Genomic DNA, 9,702 nt, shown 5'->3' on the forward strand with positions numbered 1-9,702 from the left:
TTAGATAAATCTCATTTTATTCTAGACATTTAAAATAACTTTACATTTTAGTACCAAATTTTGGAAAAATTTTTATATCATATAAGTATTTTTATTTGAGATTTCTGACTCATTTTTTATGCCTTGCAGACATTTTAAAGCAAGATGAATTATACATATATAGAGATTCGTCAAATTGCTCTAAGACGTTTGTTTAGGATTGTTTATGGCATCGAAATATTTAACTTGAAGACGTCTCATAACGTAGTGGGAAGACTACGGACAGTACCTGTACCAGGCATCGAAGTCTTTACTAATTAACGAATATCCGTAGCTGTACCCGAGCTGTAGTGCACTCGTTGCAAATAAACCATACTCGGGTATGGAAGGTTTTACATGAACAACGAGTGCATAATTTGTCATCAGCATTTTATTTTCGGAAGGTGCTCGTATTTCTGCCTGAGGATTATCCCCAGCGGGTAGAATTCGCTCAATGGTTTTTACAACAAACGAGGCGCAACGCCGAATTTCCATCCTTAGTGACGTTGACTGTTGACGCCGTCTTTACCCGCAAAGAGATTTTTAACAGCCGCACCATGCCCTGCATGGTTTTCAACAAAAATTTATGGTGAATGTTTCACAGGACTTGTTCTTGTAATACTCTGGTTGGCCGATATCTCTTGCCACTACGATTAAATGGAGAAATTTACTTGACATTTCTGCAAAAAAACGCTTCCCGAATTGTTAGAAAATGTTCCCCTAAAAGTCAGATAAAACATGTGATACCAACGACGGAGCCCCGGGACATTACCTGTTAGCCGTAAGGGAACATCTTAATCAGGCATATCAGGGAAGAGTGATTGGCGCACACGGTCACCGCAGATCTTTATGCGTCACATGAAAGCGCTTATGTACGACACTCCATAAAATCGATAAAGAATCGAATCAGAGGAAGACTTAGTAGGAACGATTGTTCTGGCTGCAGGAGGAGATGGTTCGACGTTGTCATGCTTGCTTTGAAGTTGTCAGAATTTGGAAAATCTTTTAAATTAAAACTTGATTTTTTTTAACTCTCCCAAATATTGCTTGTATTTTTATATCATTTACTAACACGGTTTCCAGTACAAACACGTTTTCCGTATCTGGGGTTGGATAGGTTCATTATGGTCCTGCGCGGACCTTAATGCGCTATTATCACTGAACGCTATGGGTTAATAAGTAAAAAACGTTTGTTTGGCTAGATCTACCCACCCTTATATTTTGGCACAATAGTTTCAACACCTTGTACATAATCATACAGTTCTCTTCTGTAGTTTTTACAGCTACTAGGAATTTTCTACTGGTTTGTTCTATTTTATATATTTTATCATATTTTAATTTGAAATAATTTGAATACCTCCCCTTCGTAACTAACGTGGTAACTACTTTTTAATTTGACTAGAGAGAACTACGACTTTAATAAGTGGATCCGAAGAATGGAAGTTTTCATCTTCCCATCATCTTGAAACTCTTATGATATGCCCACTATCATTTTATGTTAACTTGTATTTTTTTATTATTTTTTTGCAAAATGCAGGTCATTTATCAATATCACTAATACCTTTATCCAAAAAAAGGGGTTAAAATTCCATTCCGATGAATTAATTCCTCAATTTACGCCACGACTAATATATTATAATTTATTTTACTTTCCTAACTTTTAAGAGGTTTATTTGTATATAATAGATATTTACTTCCTTATGACCTAAATGAACGAACTAATTAATAACTAACTACAAACTTAGCTATTGGTATGTATAACAACCTATAATATAAAAAATTTACGATATAATTACTAATACTTTTAGTAATATACTATATAACGTTAACAAATAAATCGTCACACTTTCTATCTATTATTGTAGAGCCCTGAAGTTGAATATATATACAGGGTGGCCCATCGAAAACAGTGCAGCAAGGTTTGGGGCCCTTTTTTAAAAAATGCTGGGACCCGTCAATTTTTGATTTTTGAGGGACATTTTTTTTAAATACCTTCATCTCCTTAACATCAACCCCTTGACGGGGTTTGCAACCACCCTCAAAATCTTAAATAGAAGTGGGGTTAAGTGATAGCTTACTTTAAAGGTCTTTTTATTCTAATTACAACTGCCAAGTTTGAAATTGCTAACTTGAGTTTTCGCAGTATGACAGCTTGTCAAAGATTTTGAAACAATACCATTGTTTAATACTTTTAGCGCTAGTTTTTAGAGGTTTTTGATTTAATTTACAAAACAAAAACGCTCGCACCCGTGAATTTTTGATTTTAGAAAAACGATTTATTGTTTACATTTTTAATTCTAGAGAAATCTTATTTAATTTTATTGATTAGTACTTACGCATTATCTTATTAAATGTTGAAAATGTCCGCTGTTTACCTCCATACAATAATAAAGTAACTATTCAAAGTGTTCCCGGATATTGTGAAGAATATCGGGTGTTATTTGTTGGCATTCATGAATGATGCGGTTCCGTAAATCTTCTAACGGTTCAAGTTGGGTGGCATAAATTTTGTGTCCCCACAAAAAGAAATCAAGAGGAGATAAATCGCGTGATCTCGCAGGCTATTCGATAGCACCTCTTCTCCCAATTCATCTACCAGGAAACGTTTTATCCAAAAACTGCCGTACGGGTAATGCATAATGGGAAGGAATGGCCCCCTCTTGCTGAAATATCGCATTTTCGTCATGGTAGCGTTGGTCATTTTCCATAATTTCAATCAATGCTGGGTTAACGGCATTCTCCAAAAGGTCTAAGTACGTATCTCCATTTAATTTCCCGGTAAGAAAATGGCTTAATTATGTTATCACCAAAAATACCAATCCAAACATTTAATTTTTGAGGGTGTTGAGTATGAACCTCATGGTAGATCCTTGGATGGGTGTCGGACCAGTACCGACAATTATGACGATTGGCAGTGCCATTGAGAAAAAATGAATATTCGTCTGAGAAGCAAACATTTAAAAAATAGTTGGGATTATTTGGAATTAGTTCGGACATTATTTCACAAAACTGTAAACGGCAGTCGTTATCATCTTCATTTAATTCTTAAAGAAGTAAAATTTTATATGGGTGCCATTTATTATGTTTTAGAATTCTCTGTACAGTGGTGCGCGAGACTCCCGTTACATGAGAAAGTTTTCTGGTACTTAATGTAGGGTTCATACGAACTTTACCGAGAACACCGACTTCTACTGCATCATTTCCCACTAGATTTTCAATATTCCGTTTTTTATTTTTTAGGATGTAACCATGATGTACGTGTTTATATGCATATCTTACATTAAATAAAGTTGCCGTTAGTCTTGCACATTGATTGTTTATGAAGCATAATTTCCACTCTCTCCGCAATAAAATAAACCATTTTTATTGAATAGAAAGAAAAGCACAGAAATAACTAATTCATTTAAAAAATAAGGGTGAATTTCGCCCCCGCTAAGTCGCCCCCGGTAATTTATGAATTAGATTTAAGTACGCAGAACTTGGGTTGTCAGTGTGACGTCTAGAGATGACAGTATTATGTTTTTTAATATATAGCATTTCAGTTTTGTTGCATTTAATTAAGAATTTTTGTTGGTCTAGAATATGTATGTTATTAAAATCGAATTGCGAGACAGTTTTACCACTAACCAAAACTCTTTATTTTTAATCTCGACACGTGTTTCGCTAACAGGGATAAAGGTCCAATCAAAGTTTGGCCATGCTTCATTGCTTTTTTCCGCTCTATTAGTTAAGGTAAGGTGGGGTAAGTGCAAAAAGCGGGAAAATGCAACCACGCAAGCCACATACAAAGCTAGTATATTTCAACTAGTAAAACCAGCGCCATCTGGTTCCTAACGTGAACCTAAAAGCTCATCATAAAGACCGAATTCTTACAGTAATGCATCTATTGTTTATACGTCTTAGTTTCAAGCTAAGCGCGAGAGACTGCATTAACGCGAAGCATGTTTATTTTTAATTTGCTGGCTTTTGCCGAAAAACTGAAGGTAAATATTTTATTTTAGGTGAAATATAAGGGTATTATTTATGAATTATATTGTTTTAAATAAGTATCGCCAATTATTTTTTGTTTGGTTACATGATTGCACTTGCCTCGTCGAAAATCGACCGTGGGGCAAGTGCAACCACATATTGTAGGGAAAGTGCAATCATTAGGTTGCACTTTCCCGATATACAAATATCATTTGATTGCACTTTCTCGATGGGTGTTTTTTGGTTTTAGATGGTTAGAAGCTATAAAAGAAAGACAAAACGAGGAACAGGTTATACGAAAGAAGCTATTGCGGCTCCGATTCAGAGCATAAACTCCAACCTATTAGGTTTAAGAGCTGCCTCAAAAAGATACTCTATTCCGTACAGTACTTTACAGTGCTATCTGTCTGGTCGTCGTGGCAAAAAAAGCCAAACTGGAGGGTGTTGTACAGCGTTAAAAAAAGAGGATAAAGAATTACTAGTCGAGTATCTAAAAACTTTAGAAAAAATTGCTTTTGGTCTTTCACTAAAGGAGCTTTTGGACGTCATTCAACAGTATGTGAATCGGAGTCAAATTCAAACACCCTTTAAAAACGGACGTCCTGGCAAAGACTGATTTATTCTTTTTAGACGGCGTCATAATCTAGCAATAACAAAACCGCAGTCAGTTGAATACGTTCGAAAAAAGCAAACCGGTCCATTTATTATAAATGATAATTTCAATTTACTTGGGAACCCTTCAACGGTTAAATTTGACTGACAAACCACATCTCATATGGAATTTGGATGAAACAAGTATATGTACAAATCCTAGTAAAACGAAAGTTGTAGGAAAAAAGGGAAAACCGTGGTCTAGAATTACTGGAGGCACCGGAAAAGAAAACTTCACGTGTTTGGTAGCTGCTAATGCTAGTGGTGAAAGGGCACCACCTTTAGTAATTTTTAAGGGCTTAAACTTATGGTCCAATTGGATTCCTGAAAGTACGGATAATAAATGCCCCAACATGACTTTTGCTGCTAGTAAAAATGGCTGAATAAACTGCGAAATCTTTATTAACTTTTAAAAAAATAATTTGGTTACCACAGTCACTGAAGAGAGATCTGTACTGCTGATATACGACGGACATGCCACCCATATTACCGAAGAAGTTGTATAGTTTGCAAAAACTCAAAATATTGAAATTTTTAAAATTACCAGCCCATACAAGTCATTTGTTGCAACCGCTAGACCTTTCTGTTTTTAAATCAGTTAAAGTATCTTGGAATGAAAGTTTGTGTGTTTGGCAACGAAAGAATCCAGGAAGGCGTGTTTCAAAACGGGAGTTTGCACTTCTCTTTGGAAAGATTTGGGCCAATTTGGAAACAAACATTATTAAAAGCGGATTTCGAAAAGGAGGAATTTTACCATTTAATAGGAATGTTATAACCCCTGACACGTATGATCGTGATATATGGTTAAAATACCAACAATTTCAGCATCAAAACAATAATAAGCCATCAGTATCAGATAAACCTACAGACATTATAACCGAAAAGACACCACATACATAAAAGTGGCATTCAAATCTCGAAGTTGTGAGAAAATATACGTTGGCTTAGTGACCGAAATAATTGAGCCGTTTAAAATGTATGACTGTTCCTTTATGAAAGCTGCTGTAGGGCAAAAATATCCCAAAAATACTTTTAGTTTCCCAGACGTAGAAGACAAATCAGTGGTGTATAAGTATGAAGTTTTGGAAAGTTTAAATCACAGCATAAAGAAACCAGCAGTCGCACTTCAATAAAAATACATTGGCTTGAATAAGCGAGTTCGGTGCATGTGTACTAATGCAGGCGCGGCATATTTGCTTAGAGTAGGGATGCCGCTGACACTCGCTACGGTCCACGCGGCTTTTGCCTTGGCTAGAGCCGGACTTAAACATTTTTTTAGATATTATTATCTTGTAAAATAAAAATACCTACATAGTACAAATATTTATTTTTTAATATTATTAAAGTTCATACATTAACAAAATATTTAAACAAAAATGAACATCGCATTTCTACATCTAACAACGACGATATAGAAGAATACGTGCAGGAAGTTAATTAGGTATGTACCATAAATTTAAGAGACCATTCTTTGAGTAATTTTAATTAAAATCAGAAAAGTTTTTATAAAAAACGCTACGCTTTGTAAAAACGCTATCAAAATAGTCACTAAGTACGGCGCTGAACTAGGCGATACACCTATGAACACAGTTCGATAAACAGTGAGCTCGGCATCCGGAGAATATGGCTGCGGTATGGCTAAGGATGCTATTAGTTCGCTTACATTTTCGAGCGGAGTGCGACTGCTGGTTTCTTTATGCTGTGCTTGTATCTCTTACGGTTTCCAAGATCTCAATGATGAGGGTCGAATTTGGACCACCCTGTATAGAGAAAACAAATAAAATTAAATATTTAGGCTTATATATGTATCCTACATTTCATCTTTATTCTGAATTTAATGTTAAACCTAAGAGGATTATTTGTAAGTACAAGTCTTTATTTCTACAAAGAAATAAAACATATTTTTACTGAGCTTGATCATCATTATAGCACCCGTTCTAAAAGAAATAATAAAATACAATCATATTCTTTTTAAAAATCTCATTTGCAAAGAAACAGAAGTGCATTTGTTTAATTATTATTTCTGATCAGTTTACGTAGTTGCCATTGTCATAAAATTATAATCTCCTGAAAGTCGATTCACTTGTTTTGCAATTTTGTTTACATTTTTGATTTCCTTCTAGTTACTTCCTCCGCTCCTCTGCTCCTTAAATCCTTATAGTATAATAACATATTTATTTATTTGCAAAGGAAATAAAAACTTACTTGCAATCACATTTAATTGAATAATTCAAGATTCGCTTATTAAAATTTTGTGAAACTTTGCACAAGGGTTTGCCAGATTGGTCTCTTCAGAAAGTTGTCTTACATTTTTTCTGTAAAATGTACAGGGGAGCCAATAATTGACCCCCTTAAAATTTACATGGGATTTCCTATGTTCCACTCGGCGACGCACCACCCGGTATAACAATGTATTGTGTAAACAGTTTTGCTTAAAAAAGGTATTCTTAAAAAATCTTACTACGATTAATTCTTTTCAATATATTTACATTTAAAGTTTTCAATTTACTCAACAAGAACGACATTCATAAGCTATTTAAATAATTGCTTTATCACACTTCGACTGGATAATACAAATATTTGCCAGTAAATGATTGATATGATCACCATACATTTTAAATTTTTTTTACTGAAAGATCGTCGAATCTTAAAAAATAGTTATTCATTTTGAAATGACTCAGCAACAGTTAATATTTTGACCATTAATTTTATGTCCCCATATGCAAAAATCCAATGGGTTAAAGTCTGGACTTCATGTAGGCCAAGATCTTCGACTTCCACGTGAAGTAATAATAAATAATAATGACCGACAGAATTAACAATAAAAATGAAATAAAAGGGAATAAATCAGGTTACTAATTGCTGTTGTTTTGTTTGTAATTGTTTTTAATTTTTTATAACCACTACTCAGAGAAACTGACAAGAATATAAGCCCTAACAGTGACAATGACATTTATATTAATTCATCTTGTTAGGCACCGACTACCTAACAAATATTTTAGCATGAAGTAGGAAAATTAAATTTTATAATTCGAGAAAACGAGGTATACAAATTTACATTTGTAAAATAGCAGTCCTATAACGTCAAAGTGGTTCAAGTTAAAGCAAAACGACTTTTACATTTCTACCTTAAAATATCAAGGCCTATCCTTAAGTAGCACAGCTTAATTGATGGTTAACTTAGCTCACAGTGTGGTCCTTGAGCTAAGATGTATACATAGTAGTATTGGATAAGCCTAATAATTATTTCGAGGAATGTAAATGCCGTTTTGCTTTATCTTGAACCGTTTTGACGTTACACGCTTCAAAATATTAAAAACGTCAGCTTTTAGACGTAATTTTCTGAGCTTAAAACTGTGAGCATAAAAATCCTTAAGTTTGGTGTATTAAGTATTTTGTGCACAATTCTCATTCGAAAGATGGTGCTGAGCCGTTCGGATCTAGGAAGTTATTCGAAAGATTTTTGCCCAGGAAGCAAGCAGCGGTAAATTCTATCAAAGGTTGGTTGATGGTGTTTTTAAGAAAATAGAGGAAAAGTTTGCTGAAAAGCTAACCATTATGGAAAACGAATTTTCTTTAACCAATGGGAAGATATGAGATCTGCGCACCAAAGACTTGCTGCATATGATGGATCCCCAGGAACAGCACTCTAGGTGCCTGAACATCCGCATTTTTGGCCTACAATGTCCCAGCTACCACCCATATATTTAACCATAGGTCAACATAAATGCAATATAAAAGGGTGGACAAGAAAAGAGTGCTGGGCTATAAATATATTATAGCCTATTTCGCGGAGAGTGGTCGTGCAAGTATCTTTAAAACAAAGGAAGTAAATAAAATAAGGTTCAGGGGCGTCAGTGACCAAATTACCCTTAAAACACCCCTATAGAATTTAAGTAAAGGGCCACACAACACTTGCTATAAGAACTACTGCATAAAATAAAGACCCAAGTATCTACGAATTATAAGTCTTGTCAAAGCTCTGCCTCTGGAAATTAGGGTCAAATAAAAGCTTTAAAATTTATTTTCAAATGACAGGTAAATTTAATTCAAATTTAGGTTGTTAATTATATAACTTTAATTGGGGGAAGAACCGTAAGGTTATGAAAACATCACCACTACAAAAAAACGAGCTTTTATACCATGGTATCACTTAATAAAGCTTATAAAGAAAATACAAGAAGATAAACCCACCTCATTGTGATCACAATTTGGTTTACACTTCTGCCGTTATAAAAAATAAAAAAAAACTGTGTAATCACACCCTTTGTGTCGATAAGTAATATTTTAAGCACTACTTTTGAATAAAATAAATACTTGCAAAAATTACACTTTGGACACGGTAAGTAAAAATAGGTAAGTTTTCAATTTAGCCTTAATTTAAATTACAAAAAAAATATATATTAGTCTTTTGTTTTCAGCATTCAGGCTGCACCAAATTTACAAAAAAAAACGACTTATCTGGAAGCCTGGGACACCACAACAGACTCAAGGAATCGAGGACACCCTCAAACAACTGGACATATCTGGAACTTCATCATACCAAACTAACTTTCATCCAATCTGGAAACTGGAGACCAACGAGGAAGAATACAACTGCTTTGGATCTTTCTTTTTATCCTATCCTTCAACCCTAAAATACCCGAGTACCCATGTAACTTTTGTAATAAATTTAAGAATAAATATTAATTTTAAATTTAGAGTACTTATTTAATTATTTAATTTGTTAGACAAAACACGTCCGAGCTCACCGTTAAGCCGCCGGTCGTAATGGTAGAATTTACAAACTTAAACCAAAAATCTTTAGTGTTAAAGAATCGGAGGTACTTAAAAGGTACGAGGATTATGGTAAAAGAGGACTTAACTAAAATGAGACAAATGGTGTTTGAAAAACTGCATTAATTCGGTTTTCTAAAAAAAATTTGTAGATTTCACATGGCAATTTTAAGCGCCCCTCACACGATCAGTATTACTGACAGTCTTGAAGACTGACTGACTAGTCAGTATTTTTCAACGCGACCTCACACGATCAGTATTTTCTATGTCATCTTGCTCCATATTTGC

The sequence above is a fragment of the Anthonomus grandis genome, chromosome 7 (assembly GCF_022605725.1).
Source record: "Anthonomus grandis grandis chromosome 7, icAntGran1.3, whole genome shotgun sequence".
Lineage (NCBI taxonomy): Eukaryota > Metazoa > Arthropoda > Insecta > Coleoptera > Curculionidae > Anthonomus > Anthonomus grandis.